The sequence below is a fragment of the Aulostomus chinensis genome, chromosome 4, assembly GCF_037954235.1.
Source record: "Aulostomus chinensis isolate RoL2024-O1b breed Wild chromosome 4, RoL_Achi_v1.0, whole genome shotgun sequence".
Lineage (NCBI taxonomy): Eukaryota > Metazoa > Chordata > Actinopteri > Syngnathiformes > Aulostomidae > Aulostomus > Aulostomus chinensis.
Genome location: NC_141323.1, coordinates 29,893,634 through 29,910,358, shown reverse-complemented (window position 1 = coordinate 29,910,358; position 16,725 = coordinate 29,893,634). Strand labels below are relative to the sequence as shown.

The following is a 16,725-nucleotide window of genomic DNA, read 5'->3' as shown; positions in this document are numbered from 1 at the left end:
TTTGAGCTTCTGAAGTCATGACACATTGAACAGTTCTACAGGACCATTTTTGATGAATGTCTGAATCACACAAGCCTCTTTTGTTTGTCTTCTTCCCAGTTGCCTCAACATTGTGTTAGCCAATAATTCCACATCTGTACCAGACACACCTCTTGTTGGTGGGTTTTCTGGATCTTTCTGTTCTAACAGTGTCTTTTGTCTTAATTATGCCACTTTCACATGAAAGAAACACAAAATGAAAAGCAGAACAAGCCAGAACCCAAAATATGGATTTGCAAGGTCAAACAAACAACAACCAGTCAAGCAAATCAAACCAACAGAAACCAACTACTGGTTCCAAAACCAGAAAAAACAAAAACAGAGGAAAAGTCTTTGTGTGCAAGAACATGCATGTGTATGTGTGTGTGTTTAGATGCGTGTGTGTCAAAAACTGACAACATGAGCCAACAGTGGTGGTGTCTGTCAAAGAGGTGGAGCTCTGTCCTTCACCTGCAAGATTTCAGCAGGCAGCTCAGGTCCAGTTTTCTTCACTGTGCCACCATGATAAGTTTCCTCCTGAGAAGTTCTTGTCCAAGTTCATAGCTGGTAAAAGAATTGTCACAGTGATACTGGGACCCTGCAGTCCAGTCGTCATATCCAGGACCACACTGGACATGGCCGTCTTTGTTTGTTTTGTTGTTGTGCAATGTGAGAGAATGTGACAGACCATTTTATACCAAAGACAGGCTGTGTGTGTGTGTGTGTGTGTGTGTGTGTAACCATGTTAAATTCTTTTAAATAAATATGTTTCAACCTGCTATTATTTGTATGCTGTGTGATTTCTGAAACCCAAGACTAACTAAGGTGTACATACTGCAACCTAAAGTATGGTAATGAAGAGAATGATGAAAAATCCACAAGGTGATCAGAAAATAATAAATGTATTCAGGAAAAAAAATCATCTCTGAACATGTGTGACTGAAATATGTCAGTGGGACTGGCAGAATCTGGCTTTACCACAAAGTGTCTCATCAAGAGATCTGTCACATGCATCTGCTGGGGAGGGTCAATCTGTCCACATTCAGATCAATGATACAACATCTCTGCTATGATCAAACTACTCAGGATGAAACAGACCAATGTTGACATCAAGTAGCAACTCAGCAGCTGATCAACAGAGTCCTAAGCACCAGTAGAGCCTGTTCATCGTCCCTGGGTGGGCTCGAACCACCAGCCTCTCTGTTAACAGCCGAGCGCGCTGACCGATTGAGCCACAGAGACTCTGAGTCTCCTGCTTTTCATGAAGAGTTTTCAGGCTAAATTTCAGTGTGTGAGGTCCACACTGCACATTTGAGGGAACATGAAGGACAGATGAGAGTCTGACTGTCATGGTGAAAGCCTTCAGCACTAGAACTGAAACAGCCCCCACCATCTTAACCCCCCCAGACCAAACATCATCGTCCAGCCTCCAACCAGAGGTCCATCAGTTATCATGGGAGCCACGTGTGGAGTCTGGATTCTTTTCTAGAATGTGACGGCAATGACAGTCCTGCCAAGTGACATCACTGACATGAATGGATGACTTCAGTGCATCCAATTACCAAGTGCACTGCAGCAGTCCTTGTTGCTGTCTGCTGTTGTGTCACAGCAAAGTAAGGAAACAGCCTGACGGTCCTCAAGAGGAAATTCAACAACCTCCAAAGATGGAGGTGAACCTAGACCTGCTCATGTTTACTGTCCTTGATGAACTTGGGCGGTACTCTGGTGCTGGGATGAGGTCATGGAGACGATCCAGGAGCAGTCCTGATGTTAAATGGACAAAATGTGTCAACATGAAATAAAATTGAAAACCTATTTGAAGCCTTATTTTGTGTTTGATGGACATTTTTTAAATCTCTAATGACTTGTTTTAACTGAACCTACTGGATCCTGTGGTGCCTGATGAGGAGACAACTTGGGTACAAAGTTGAAGAGGAGGGTTTTTGGAAGGGAGGTGATTTTTTTTTCCAGTGTTGTAAATCAAAATAACTACAACGACATGATATAATTTTCTCAAAATGTCCTGACTAAGATGGATTCCAAACCAAGGGACTAAACCAAACCAATTCCTACTTAACCCTAAGCTCCACCTCAGTTCCAGATGAAACTGGTTGAACATGGAACCGTCCCACTTGGAACATTTCCATCACCTTCACCACCACTGGAGTATCAACAAAGATTTTGGTCAACACCAGAATGGTTGAGACAAGACAACATGCTACCAATCCTCTCTCTCTCCCTCATCATCAGCTGCTACAGCCCTTGAAAGAAAACCTTTGACACATGGACCTACAGTAGGAGCAGATGTTGTCTCCTCTGGAACAGCAGTTTAACGTTGTTGGCAGGACTCGAACCTGCGCGGGGAGACCCCAATGGATTTCTAGTCCATCGCCTTAACCACTCGGCCACAACAACTACACTCCCATGAGCATGAGTAGAGGATTGATATTCAACAATTTATCTTCATCGAAGCACAGTCGATTTTTTTAATCTTCTCACAAACACAAACTATTTGTGTGTGTGTGTGTGTGTGTGTTGTTTACCAGCAAGATGAAAACTGTTGTGGTATTTGACAATTCTATTGTTTCTGAATGAAAATCATGTGAAGGAGAATCATTGAGACATCCTAAAAATGGCTGAGGTCTGCTGAGCTGCAGCAGGTCTGAGCTGCTTTTGATGCCCAGATGATGAGGAGGCAGTGAATGTTGGGTTTGGTGGAGCTGAAAAAAATGCTGCAAGTGTTGAGAGGTCTGCTGGTGTCCAGGACTTCCTCTCCAGGTCTGAGGGCTTCTCCCTGCAGTTCCCACAAACACCACAACAGTCCTGGAACCCCTGCAGATGGTGGAGGACCATGATGACCCCGCTGCACCATCAGGCCATCAAAAACCAGTCCTGATGATCAAAAAGGTCCCTCCACTCATTCAGGGTCAACTCTAGAAGAAGCTTCTGGAACAGATGAGCAAACACACTCAACTAGAAATCATGATTTAAACGCAATGTTGATTTTTACATTTTCCTTCAATGTTTTAAAAACCATCAAAGTGGACAGAAGCCCAGATGGTCCAAACCTGTTTCCTGTCTCCTGCCATTGTGCAGAGCCTCTGTTCTGTCCTGCTTCTGTCCAGTTGTCTCTACTGAGCTCCTCTGCTGGTTTCACCTTGAAGAGTGTCTGAGCTAAAATTGAATCTTGGGGAACTTCAACCTTTGATCTAAGAGTTTTGTGTTTGATTTTAGAATTCTTTCTTTGATCTCAAAGACATGGAAGCTCAATCTGGTGTTGAGGAGGCCGTGATCGTATAGTGGTTAGTACTCTGTGTTGTGGCTGCAGCAACCCCGGTTCGACTCCAGGTCATGGCAGCATGAGACAAATTTCTTGCGTGTACTGATGGACACAATCCAAGCTGAAATTTCCCACAATGCAATAAGGCGGTGTTTGGTCAGTGTTGAGCAGGCGTCAGTCTGACAATGATGTCATATTATTTTGTTATCACTTGACCAGACCCAAAAGTAGGCTCCAGGTATCAGTTTCTTCTCAATGCTAATGTCTGCTAGCTTAGTCTGCTACTTTGATGGCTCTGACTACAAAAAGGTCCAGACCCCTGGATATGGTGGTTCCTCCCTAAACGTAGATTCTGTCAGCTCATGTTTTGAAATCAACTCACAGTGCTAACCACTGCACCACCGTGCAGCCCCATTTGGAAACCATCTTGAGGATATTTGGAGAAAGTTCAATCATTCAGCTGCAGTTACAGTGACTTACAACACTGCAAAAAAAAAAAAATCACCCCTCCACAAACACTCTTGTCCAACTTTTGTGCCCAAATTTTCTCCTCATGAGGCACCAAATCAAGTCAAGTCATTTTTATTTGTATGGAACCAAATCACAACAAAAGTTCTCTCATAACTCTTCACTAGTAGAGCAGGTCCAGCGCCAAACTCCTTCAATGAATCTACACCCAACAATTCTCCATCAGCAGCACATCCTGCAACAGCGGTGATGAAAACCTTCCTTTTAACAGACAGGAATGTCGAGCAGATCCAGGATCAGTGGGGACGGCCTTCTGCTTTGTCCGGTTGTATTTAAAGCTCCATCAGATTGGAACAACCTTTCCTCCTCACTTCGGTCTCTCACTTCCTTTCTCATCTTCAAATCATCAAGCATTTTCAAACATCTGCTCTGGTTTCTGATGCACCTCACCTTTTCTCTCCAGGATTCACTCTGTACTTGTTCTTGTTTGTTCTCTGTACTGTACATATGTGGATATTTGTGTATGAATATGCATTGTGTACTTTAATGGTGCATAGAAGCAGAATTTATTGAGATGGGTTTTTAAATGTATGAGCATGTGAAGACAGGCCCACTCTTACTTTGCAATGGGATCTCTGATGATACTTTGTATAATGCTGAATGGTGGCTTTGGGGAACATTGTTGACAGCATTCACCACTGGAGCCTTCTTTGATTGCCAGTCAGGACAGGTGTTATTCAGGATGGAATATTGGCAGGAGAAGTTGCTCCACATTCACTTTCAGCCGAGTCAGGAGTTGAACCTGGAATCTTCTGAGCTGAAGTCAGACGCGTTGTCCATTGCACCACCAGCCCTACAGAGTGGAGGGGTTTTATAAAAAAAGAGTCTACACATTCAGATGTATGACAGAAAATGTAAATGATATGGCGCCATTTTCTGTTTTTGTGCTGTCTGATTTTCTAAATATAACATTTATTATTTATTTATTTATTTATAAATAATTGTAAGACGAAAATAAGAAAGACAACCTGCATCATCACAGTCATGAAGACCTCAACACGGTTGAAGAGAAAGTCTCAGGGTGGATTCTTGTGTTTTGCAGCATCCTTGATGTGTCTGCATAGAATGCATTGGTGTTGTGGACCCACATCCACCAAGAGTGGAACCAAGAAAAGCAAGTGGAGAATGTTTCTGGAGGAGCTGGGAAATTCCCTGGTCAAGCCACACATCGAGGGAAGGGAACGGATGCCCCGAGACCCAGACGCTGCAGCCTTGCTCAGACAGCTGCAGAGCTCACCCAGCACTCCATCCATGCCATCAGCAACACAGAGAGCAACCACGCCAGCATCCTCCTCAGCAGCCCTGCCTCAACACCAACCAGAACAGCCACAGCCACAACCCACTCAGGCCACCGGATTCCAGAAGAAAGAGGAGTCAGGTCTGCCCAAGCAGTCAGGACAGCAGGACAAACGGATTGTGGTTCAACTGCAAACACACACACACACACACACACACACACACACACACACACACACACACACACACACACACACACACACCAGCTCCATTCACCCTTTATTCTTTTTAAAATGCCTTTATTTGTTCATACATTTATTGTTTTCATTACAATATCATAATTATATTATATTTGATATTATTGTTGCTGTATTAGAAACATTTCTACTGATCGTGGTGATAACAACAAAAGCATTGAAAAGGATACCATTGATTCTGAATAATACAGAATTACTGCATGATGAAATTATTATTATTGTTATTATTATTAATACTCTCACTCAATCAATATTTTGTTCTATTCTATTATTAATAATGTATCATTTCAGACATTATAACTATGTTCTGGTCTCTTTCTCCTCGTCCACTTGCTTGTTTATATATTTTTTGACAGTAGAAATGCTACAAATCCTGTATGAGGAATCACTGCAAGTGGAGGAGGAAAAAAATAGGAACAGCAAACCAGAGATGAACAATTTATCCTCATTCACCATTATTATTACCAAACACAAGTTATTAATGAAATGTGACACTTCTCTCTCATTATTATTATTATTATCATTATTATTATTATCACTGTTTTTGCGGCATCACTGTTTTCTGGTTCTCATCACTACTCTTGCTATTATTGTTCTGGCATTAACAATGTTGTTAATGATGACATCACCTTTATATTAATATCACAACTATGGTTATTGTTTTTCTTATTATGGTGATAGTCATTAATTACATATTTTTACTCTTTGTCTCCTTTGTGTTTGTTTATTCTTTGCTGAACAAAATTATTGTGGAATTATATTTTATTGATATTTCTGTATGATAGAAACCAGAGGTTCTCAATTACAAATGTTAAAAGGCCTTAAAGTAGGATTTATTTCTCTACCCATTCATTTATTCTATTTCTTTTTACAATGATCTTCTTCAGATGTCATTCATCAGCCTACCATGATAGATATTCATCATTCATTATTAATATGATTGAGATACGAAGATAATGAACACAACACACACACCATCAATTTACACACAACACTGACACAATATCAGTCTCTCATTATTAATGAATTATTGATTTGTTAAAATTATTTTTAGTTTCTTTTTCCCCCCAGATAATTCTTTTAATTTTAGCATTTCAATTCATGAATTAATCTTGTTCATTGTTTCCTCCAATTTCCTGCCTCTCCCTTTCCAGTTTGTCCAGTCCTCTTTAAAGAGAAAACACACAAAATGACTTTCAACCGTCCGATTGCTCAACTACTTGAATAAATGAATAATAAATAAATGAGACAAATATGTCATGAGCAGACGCCCTGACATTGGGTCTGGGGGTTGAACTGGGAGGAGATGGAATAGCGGCTGGTGGCTTCCATCAGCAGCTTCCTCCTTTCGTTTGGTTCCACACCCGACGCTGCTAACTAGTGGCTAGCCAGCCTCAGCTGTGAGCCTCTGCTGCTGATGCTGACTGGACAGGTTCCCCCCTCCTCCTTCTCTCTTTGGGACACTCATACATACACACACACACACACACACACACACATACACACACACACACACACACACACACACATACACACACGTTATCACTTTGTATCTTTTGGTTCGATTGAACTGTTATACCAACGTGTTGCTGATTGATTGATGCATTGTGTTTAATAAACATTTTTAATCATAAGAGAGAAGTTGCAGTGTCTTTTGTGTCCAAAACTGTGGTCACGTGTCTCAGTAATAGGCAGCGCTCTGATCTCACCCTTCTAAGATCAGAGTTGTCCCTGTTTAGTTGATATTACAGAATATTGACTGTTTAGTGGATAAACTCTGTTTGAGACTGACAATTTTTCCAAATTTGGTCAACATTTTAGTTTCCCTGAACTCATCAGGGTGGTGCCCCGATTGATTAATATTCAATATTAATTAGTATTTCATTCAATAATCAAAAATTATATTCATAATTATTGACAATTATAATTTTGACCAAATCGCTCCTCAACGCACAACATTGGCAGTAAAGTCTTTTCTGGTTCTAACCCCCCCTCCCCAAACACACACACACACACACACACACACACACACACACACACACACACACACACACACACACACACACACACACACACACACACACACACACACACAAACACACACACACACACAATTTCTGCAAATGTGGCTTCAGTGTCTTTGATTCTAGTTTCTTATTTCATGGTTCAGTTGTTGACACTCGGTCTTTTCTCAGCGTTCCTGTTATCTTGTCTCTCCTGCTTCATGTAAATTAAAAGAATATTTTTCAAGTTGATCTGAAACTAAGCTGAGACTAGTTAGACTGTGGATGACCGACACTCTCTGGGTTGAGCAGCAGCTCAGCCACCTCATGTGATTGAACTACTGTGTTTGTACCAGCACACTACAACTGGAGAACAGTCCATTTATTTGACTTCTTGACATACGGAACACAGAACATCAGAGCAGTTGAGGGCCGACTGGAGCAAACAGTGAGGGAGTCAATCCAGAAATGCAGCTGCTGCCTCCAGGACATGAGCCAGTTGATTTGAGCCGTTTCAAACACACGTCTATCTGAACCATGCAGATCAACAACACCTCCAACAGGAAGCCTACCTGAGCTCCACAGCACCAGCAGCACCAGCAGCACCAGCAGCACCCTGCCATCCATGTCCAGTGTCAAGCTCCTCCGATCGTCTGCTACTAGTTTCTTCACTCTTATTTCCTCATCAGGACTCTTAAGTGCAGCTTTTCATGTCCGTGTCAACAGCTCCTGATGTGCTGAAGTGATACAAAGATAAAGCTGGGGGTCGGACACGTCATCCACATCAGAGTTGCGACACTCATGATCTTCTGATCAGATGAGCAGTTTCCTCTCCTTCACTGCTGCAGACGCATCAGATTGTCAGCACCACATCTCCTGTTTCCTGATATAAAACAACACCTACTTCATGAAACAAGCCTGACCAACTTAACACATTTCATGTCAACTGCATTTAACAACACAGAGATGTTTTGTTGAATCCTACTGGAGGTGAATCTCATCCATGATTCTCCAGACATTTTTTAGGACCTCTGACAGTTTCAGCATCTGAGGAGGCAGACGACAGCGTGTCTGAAACAGAGGGTTTCAAAGTGAAGTCCTCAGATAAATTAGCTGAGTTTCACTGGACTGCTAACGAAGGTCAGAGGAGAGAGAGAGAGAGAGAGAGAGAGAGAGAGAGAGAGAGAGAGAGTGAGAGAGAGAGAGAGAGAGAGAGAGAGAGAGAGAGAGAGAGAGAGAGAGAGAGAGAGAGAGAGAGAGAACAAGCAGTGTACATAAGAATGAAATTTCATTCCAGAGGCAAAAACACAACACTGCACAACAAAACAGTGAACCCTCCTGAGCTCAGGATGAAAGCAAGCTTTTCCCAGGCATTTCATAAAAGTAAAATCTGACAAAATCTCTGATCTGACTTTTAAATCCATTTATTAAAATGACACTTTTACTGACTTCAGGTGATTTCCTTGCTGTCGTTACTTCTCATTTTTAGGGAGTTTCTTGATCGTCACTCAGGACTTCATCCCCCATGTTTGTGAAGGAAACAGGAAAAAAAGACTGAAAACTGACACACATTCCTGGAATATTAATAACAAACCTGCCAGAGGAATCATGAATAGAACATACAGGAAAAAAGCTAATTCACTTTAATGATAGTTTTGAGTGTCAACTCACTGATCCTGGATCAGATTTGAGTTTAAAGGATAAAAGCAACTGGACTTGCTTGAATGTCTTGAAGAGGCTTCATCATCCAGGTACTTCTTATCTTGTAGTAACTGCAGTACTTCAACCTTTAACTTGGTCATGTTCACACATTGTCACCACATATTTCAAAGCAGGGAAACTGAACTGGTGATTTCAGGCCTGTTAAAAGAACCCTGCAAGTGAATGTGTTGGTCAGACCAGCAGATTGAGGGCCAAGTGTTTCCATGTATTTCTGTGTGAGAAGCAGCGTTGCACCACAGGCTTGTATTTTTGTGTCAAATCTACAAATCTTTGTTCAGTCGTACAAGCAGGAGGAAGGGAGGACATTGGGTGAGAGTGAGAGTCAGAGGCTGATAGAGAGGAGGGGGGAGGCCGGTGGAGACAAACCACAATCATGTGACGTTCATCAGCACAGACGTGCAGCATTTAGAGAGACGACCTGATAGAAACCTGTTTTTGCTCTTAACTTGCTTTTGCTGGTCTACAATGTTAGAGAGAAGAGAGAGAAATCCACAACACTGGACCGGGCTGATACCAGCGGAACCAGAGCTCTGCTCCTCCAACCTAAAATTAACTTGAGGTAGGTAGGTAAGGTAAGGTAATTTTATTTGTAGAGCCCATTTTCACAAACAGTTTGTCTCAAAGGGCTTCACATGGCATCATAACAACATCCTCTGCCCTTAGACCCTCACATCGACTGAGGAAAAACTCCATAGAAAACCCTTTTAACAGGGAAAAATCTGAGAAACCTCAGGGTGAGCAACAGAGGAGGGATCCCTCACCCAGGACGGACAGACGTGCAGTAGATGTTGCTACAGACAAGAAAACAGTTTACAATACAAAATGTGGGAAACACGGAAATGTTAATAACAGCTGAAGAAGGAAGCTTCTGGTAGGGGAGGCAGGGAGAGCAAGCCAGCTTGATGGGGGACTGGATGGCAGACTGGTTCATGGAAGGGGAGCGCAGGCCAGTGTAACAGTAGGGAATAAGAGGGGGGGGGGGCGATGCAGGCGGCGGTTGGGGCTCTGGTGGATCTGTGGAAACACAGAGAGACTGCGAGACACCAAGGCCAAACTACAAAGTGCAACAAGTAGTGGTAATGACAGTTCCAAAAATGTGCAGGGAGGAGAGGAGGAGAGAGGGGGAGAGGAGGGAAGGGCTCCATGTAACCTGATGTGTCCCCCAGCAGTCTAAGCCTGTAGCAGCATAGCTATCAATGGTTCAGAGCTACCTGAACCAGTCCTAACTGAAGGCTCTGTCATAGAGGAAGGTCTTAAGCCTGGACTTAAACGTAGTTAAAGTGTCTGCCTCTCTGACCCATGGAGAGAGCTGGTTCCACAGTAGAGGAGCCCGGTAACTAAAGGCTCTACCTCCCAGTCTGTTTTTATTGATACTGGGAATCACTAAAAGACCTGCATTCTGGGAGCGGAGTGCTCTGGTCGGACAGTAGGGACTAATGAGCTCTTTCAAATAGGATGGAGCTTTATCATTGAGAGCCTTATAAGTTAGCAGAAGGACTTTGAAGTCGATTCTAGATCCTACAGGAAGCCAGTGGAGAGAAGCTAAAGTGGGAGAGATGTCTTCTCTCTTCTTAACTCCCGTCAAAACCCTCGCTGCAGCGTTCTGGACCAGCTGGAGACTCTTTAGAGGTCACTTGGTGCATTTTGCTGCTTCCTAACTTGATCTTTTGAAACACATCAGCTTCATCAGGAGAGTGAACAAGAAATGAAATGGTCTCCCTACAAGAGTCACCTTCAAGCTGCTGAGGCAACATGGCTGCTGATCTCTGGTCCTTTTGCTTGAAGCACCGTTGCTTCCTTGACCGGCTGTTTTACTGCACTCCTGGACTTTGTCTGATAGAACAGAAATATTCAGCCCCCTTTTCCATCATGGAAGCGCTCCTGTTAAAGTTCAACAAAAATACAAAGGACAACAGTGAAACAAAAACACTGATAAAGAAGAAGGTTTACTATTTTTGAATTTGTGTCCCATCCTATGAATCCAAGTCATTGTCAAACTGGCACAAGATTGAACGTTAAATGCTTAAAATAGAACAATGTCTGAAACTGTCATTCACCTTAAATGTGGGCATCATTATAACCATATACAGGACACAGAGCATGGAAGAAAAGATGAGGACAAGTCTCTGCTACAGTCAGTGGGAATTCATCAGGAATAAATTTGTTTTCAGATAAAACAAGGACAACAGCTGTTATGATGATGGTCACATGATTTAAAAGATTAAAATCAACTCTCTGTATCAATGTGAGATAGAGTTACAGAAATGAATAGAACATTACTCACTGACTGAAAATTGAAAAAGCACCAGACTTTGGTCCAGAGCTTGGTTCTAACGTGACTTGACAGAACTTTTTTCTACTTTTTTTTCTTCTTGCAATCAACACTGCCCAGAGTTGATTTGAGGAAATAACACTCACACATTTGATGAAGTTTGGTCAGACGGTGCAGACACACTTGACACCCAGAGAGGTGAGCAGGTTTTGGACCAAGTTGAAACTTGTGAAGTATTTGAGACAGAAAATGAAAGAAAGCTGTGGCTGTGTTCTGGTTCTGCGTGTGAACACTTCGGCCCCTAAAGGTAGCGTCTGCTCCTGCTGACTCAGGGCAACATTGAAGAATGTGGATGCCCCTGATAGAGGAGCAGGTCATGATGATGCCAGATGAACTTGCTGAGCAGAACAGTTTCCAGTCCCACTTGTCTGGCTTGTTGGCAGTGGATTGGTGGAGAGAGCAGCCCTGGTTCTTCAATGAGCAACCATGACCTCATGCACACTGAGCTGATAAGCTGATGGTATCTGATGGTATCTGGTGGTATCTGATGGTATCGGATGGTATCTGGTGGTATCTGATGGTATCTGGTGGTATCTGGTGGTATCTGATGGTATCTGATGGTATCTGATGGTATCTGATGGTATCTGGTGGTATCTGATGGTATCTGGTGGTATCTGGTGGTATCTGATGGTATCTGGTGGTATCTGATGGTATCTGATGCTGACTACTTCATTGACATGTGGTCAAAATGTCTTGTGTTTCCTGAAATTAACTGAGTGCTGCTCAGTAAAGTAGACATGACTTGAGATTCTATTCCTGCTTGGTCCATGTCAACATTCTTATCCTTCCTAGCATTGGAGATAAAGTATCAGTCAGGGCTGTACTTGATTAGTACTGCATATAGTACACATCAGTCACTGCCATTACACAGTGGAATGGAAGTTGAAGTACTGTTTACCAGCAAGCTGAAAACTGTTGTGGTATTTGACAATTCTATTGTTTCTGAATGAAAATCACGTGAAGGAGAATCATTGAGACATCCTAAAAATGGCTGAGGTCTGCTGAGCTGCAGCAGGTCTGAGCTGCTTTTGATGCTCAATTAGGGGTTCAGTCTCTTACTCAAGGACACTTTGACATGGTCACTGGGGGAAATGAGGATCAAACCAGCCACCCTTTGGTTGCCAGACGGCCATGCTACTCCTGAGTCATGTGACCTGGATAAGATGGTGAACAACAGCTGATCGCCATGCTAGCAAACCCCCTTTTGTTTAGTTTGGTTGTTGTTTAGTGACTGTGGATGAACACACAGGAGAAGTTGTGCATAAATTTGTGTTCCCTGTTCACTTGAATATATGCAGGAGTATGAGGTGGAAATAATACTTGTAGGAGAATGAGAGTTAAGTCTCATCGCTATGACCTGTGCTGACACTTCAACATGTCAACCCCCATAACAAAGATGGCAGTCATCTGGGAAAGCAAGTACACCACACATACACATGGTAAAGAGACGCCACACACAGGCAGCCAAGGTCCAAGATAAGTGTAATTGGGGAATGTCCCATTCCTTTCTGGTCCTTGAAGATAGTGTGAAGGCCATCACATCACACAAACACACACACACACACACACACACACACACGCACACACACAGCCTGAATACAGTATAAAAAGGTATGTCATATTCTGTATCAGTGGGAGGACATCTTTAACTGCACTGCTAGGAGGGATCGTCGCTAAGAATAAAGAGATCCCCCATCTGACACCTGAGACTCAGTCCTCTGATTCCTCTCATCCACCATTTTCCACCACGACATGCTGTTTATTTTTGTTATTTTTGCAGAACTGTTTCCACTCCCTTACAGGTAAAGAAAATGGATGGCTGGATGGAAGTCCCCCAACTGTGGCTGTTCTGAAACTCTTCTCCTCAGTCACTCCTGAGTTGACACTCTGAGATGGGAAACTCTGAGTATCTGGTTCCAGAACAGCTGATCTGAGTTGCTTCAATCAACTGTGAGTACGTTCACCTTGAGTTGCACACGTGCACAACCACGACAAAACGCCATCATCAATGGAGCCCCGATACCACGAGTCACCATGACAGCCAAGAACAAAATAACAAGTTATTTCATGACAGTGGAGTTGGAGCACCACTGCAGCAGCGAAGGAGAGAGAATCGGCATGAGAGAAAGGAGCTACCTGAGTCAAGGCAGAAGTTTGAATGTACTTTTCCATTGATTTAACATTTAGCTGTAAGAGGTTGTAGCTTACACTTGTAGATATTAATAGGAATAAAATCTGATTTTCATTCTGGTGCCATCCAACAGGGGAGGAGTGGACTGGGGAGAAGTTAAAATGAAACATAAAAACACCTTTCAATAGGTAAGCTGTATTTTGCTGGGCAATGATTGTACCTCACTTTGATTTTATTTTTTTAAAGATACTTAAGCGATGAAGTAAATATTAATTCAGTGGCTACTTCAAGTACTGATTTAAACCCCTAAAAAATGTTGTTTTAACATCACTTGATACCCACTTAGTAGATTGTACATCATACAATGTTGACACATTTTTATTGACGTCATATAAAAAGTGACAATGTGTAAACGAAAAAAACAAAATCAACTAACATAACAAAAGATTAGCATTTGAGGCCTGTGTGAATGAGATTACACTGTAAAGCGCTTTGAGTGCAGATAAGGTCGAAAAATAAAATTGAGTCCATTTACCATGAAGTTGATCTGGTTGGGCACTGGTATTTTTTCTTACTGCAGCTCAGGAGTGATTCAGGAGAAGAGTTTCAGAACAGCCAAGGTTGGAGACTGGAATTTTAAAATTCACCTGGAACCAGACAAACTTGGGAGGTAAAACCTCAAATCATAGTCATAGACCTCTGGTTGGAGGCTGGACGATGATGTTTGGACTTGAAGGAAAACTCCTTGTCCAAATTCCATTGTGTTCAAAGTTAAAGTCCCACAATAAGAAGTAGCTGAATCTGACAGGTGAAGGTTTGGAACTCCAAGATGGTTGATGTTTTCTTGACTTGATGCTCTGACTGTCAGGGTAGATGACAGCTTCTTTCTGCTGCTGCATCTGAGTGGCTATGATTGGAGGTTTTACCTCCCAAGGTTGTCTGGTTCCAGGGGAAATTTAAAAATTCCAGTCCCCAACCTTGGCTGTTCTGAAACTCTTCTCCTGAATCACTCCTGAGTTTTTGTTAAGAGCTGAAAATGAGCTGCATCAAGAAAAAATACCTGTGGTTCTCCTCCAGGAGGGTCCAGGTTCTGCCATTGTGGCTCCTTGTGCCACTGCCAGAGAGCCTCAGCTGCACACTGCAACATTTCAACAGGAGATTTACATTCCTTCAAATGTCCTGACATCTTATTCCAATGGTTCTGTTCCATATTTATATTTTAAAATCAATCACACAATGAAAGCTGCCACAGCTGGTTTAAGTGAGATAACACGCTAAGAGATTTGAAACCAGTAAAATATGCTTTTCTGTGTGCAAACTAGTGAGGGGCATGGAAGGATATTTTACCACCAATACAGAACCCAAACTTTAGTCATGTGATGAGATGGCGACTCTGATTATGAAGTTTATGGACAAAATGTGAATTAAAGAAAATACATTAAAAAAACAACAATTCTTCAGTAGACTTTGATCAACATTTGAAGTTAGATTTTGGTGGCTGCTCTCACAGCAAATTTAGGTTTCGGGAATAACCTCTCTGTGAGTTAAAATCAACTCAATCTGAGTGTACATGTGAGACCAGCGAATAAACTCTTGGGCTGTGTTAAAGTAACTCTTTTCTGAGAGTTGATCTTTTAACTCCTATCAGGAGTTAAAACTGAACATGTACAGGAGTTAAAAAATGACTCCCATTCAGAGTACAATTAACTCTTATATTTAGTTACATTTATGTTAACTCTTTTTTAGTGTTAACAGTCAACTATTAATATGTGTTGTATTTTACACTCATGGAGTTAATATTTCAAGACACTAAAATGTTTTTTTTAGGTAAAATAAATATGAAATACACCAAATAAATTACTTTAATGCCTCTCTTTATTTAAAACATTGAGACATTAGGTCAGCAACACTTCGCTGCATGAATACATACTTGTGAACCAAGTTATATTTTGGTAAAATCATTTATCTAACAATGAGCTTTGTTCAACAACATCGTTCTTCAAGTAGAAAATAAGGTAAAACCTCAAATCAAAAGACACTTATAATGGCAGCTTAACAGTTGCAAAACGTTGTTATAAAATGTAAGTCAAATAAAAAACAAAATGTTATACAAAAACATATTTCAATTTTTCAACAAATAATCTCAACTAGATTTCTACAAATTCTTTGGAGAAAATCCATCCAGTGCAAACTTTGTCAAAAACCTTGCCATATTGAACACATTTAACAAATGTGACTTCCTTGTAATGCAGGATTGCAGACATAATGTAAACAGTTCAACTCATCATTAAGCTCAACACGTGTACATACAAGTCAAGATCAATTCCACTCAGTTTCCTTTATCAAACATTTTGACACTTCAAATAATACAACTCTCTGACACAACATGAAAACATGAATCACACCCACAGGACATTTGGGCATCAAAAGCTTTGAAGTGTCTTCAGGCCCTTCTTTCCAGAACCAGAATCTTATTTGGGTTGATTTCATTTACTTGGAAAGCAAGAAAATGGTCATGGAAACAAGTTTCATGTTCCATCAGAACAAAAAACACTTCACCTTTATGCAAGATAATAGTGGTTATTTTGCTGAACAAAGGCGTGTTTTCATCAGTGCCTATGCAAACAAAAAGGCCAACATGATATTCAACTCCATCACACTTTACCCAGTTTGTCAGGTTGACAATGGACTGTGGGTCAGTGTGAAGGTATGCAGATACATCTTGATGTTTCAAGTAAACACATTTTGATTGGACCAGACTTGACTGCTTTTAAGGCCAAGCATTCCCAATGATAGGCTACAGCAAACTGATGTTTTCTTGCAAGTGAGACAGTCAAATTCTTGAAGTTCTTATCACAGTCCTTGAAAAATGTATGTTTAGCTTTGAATCTCATTGTCCAGATATGAATAAGTGGTCCTATTTTTCGGAAGCACCGAGGATAGCGGACCATGAAGTGGTGTTTTGGGATCAAGGTTTTTGATGAGTAAAATTCTTTGAAGAGTTGGTGATGTTCGATAATAAGATGCTTTAGATACACAGTCATCCCTTCAGTGATCGAGTATGAAAACACAACGTCAATAATGTTCAGCAACAAAAGCATCAAATGCCAGTGCAAATCATCCTCTGGTACCAGGTCACCAAATATTAAGGGTATGTTTGTGATCAAACACAGACTTTGGGATGTGTTTAACCCGAGTCCATGTCCCACACAGTCAAG

At 41.6% G+C, this 16,725-nt stretch overlaps 1 non-coding gene across 1 annotated transcript; it reads right to left on the bottom strand.

Moving 5' to 3' along the window:
* Positions 1-2,351: 2,351 nt before the first annotated feature.
* On the bottom strand, positions 2,352-2,433 carry trnas-aga (transfer RNA serine (anticodon AGA)). Its single transcript has one exon. It is a non-coding gene; the product is annotated as a tRNA-Ser (tRNA).
* Between the last annotated feature and the right edge of the window lie 14,292 nt (positions 2,434-16,725).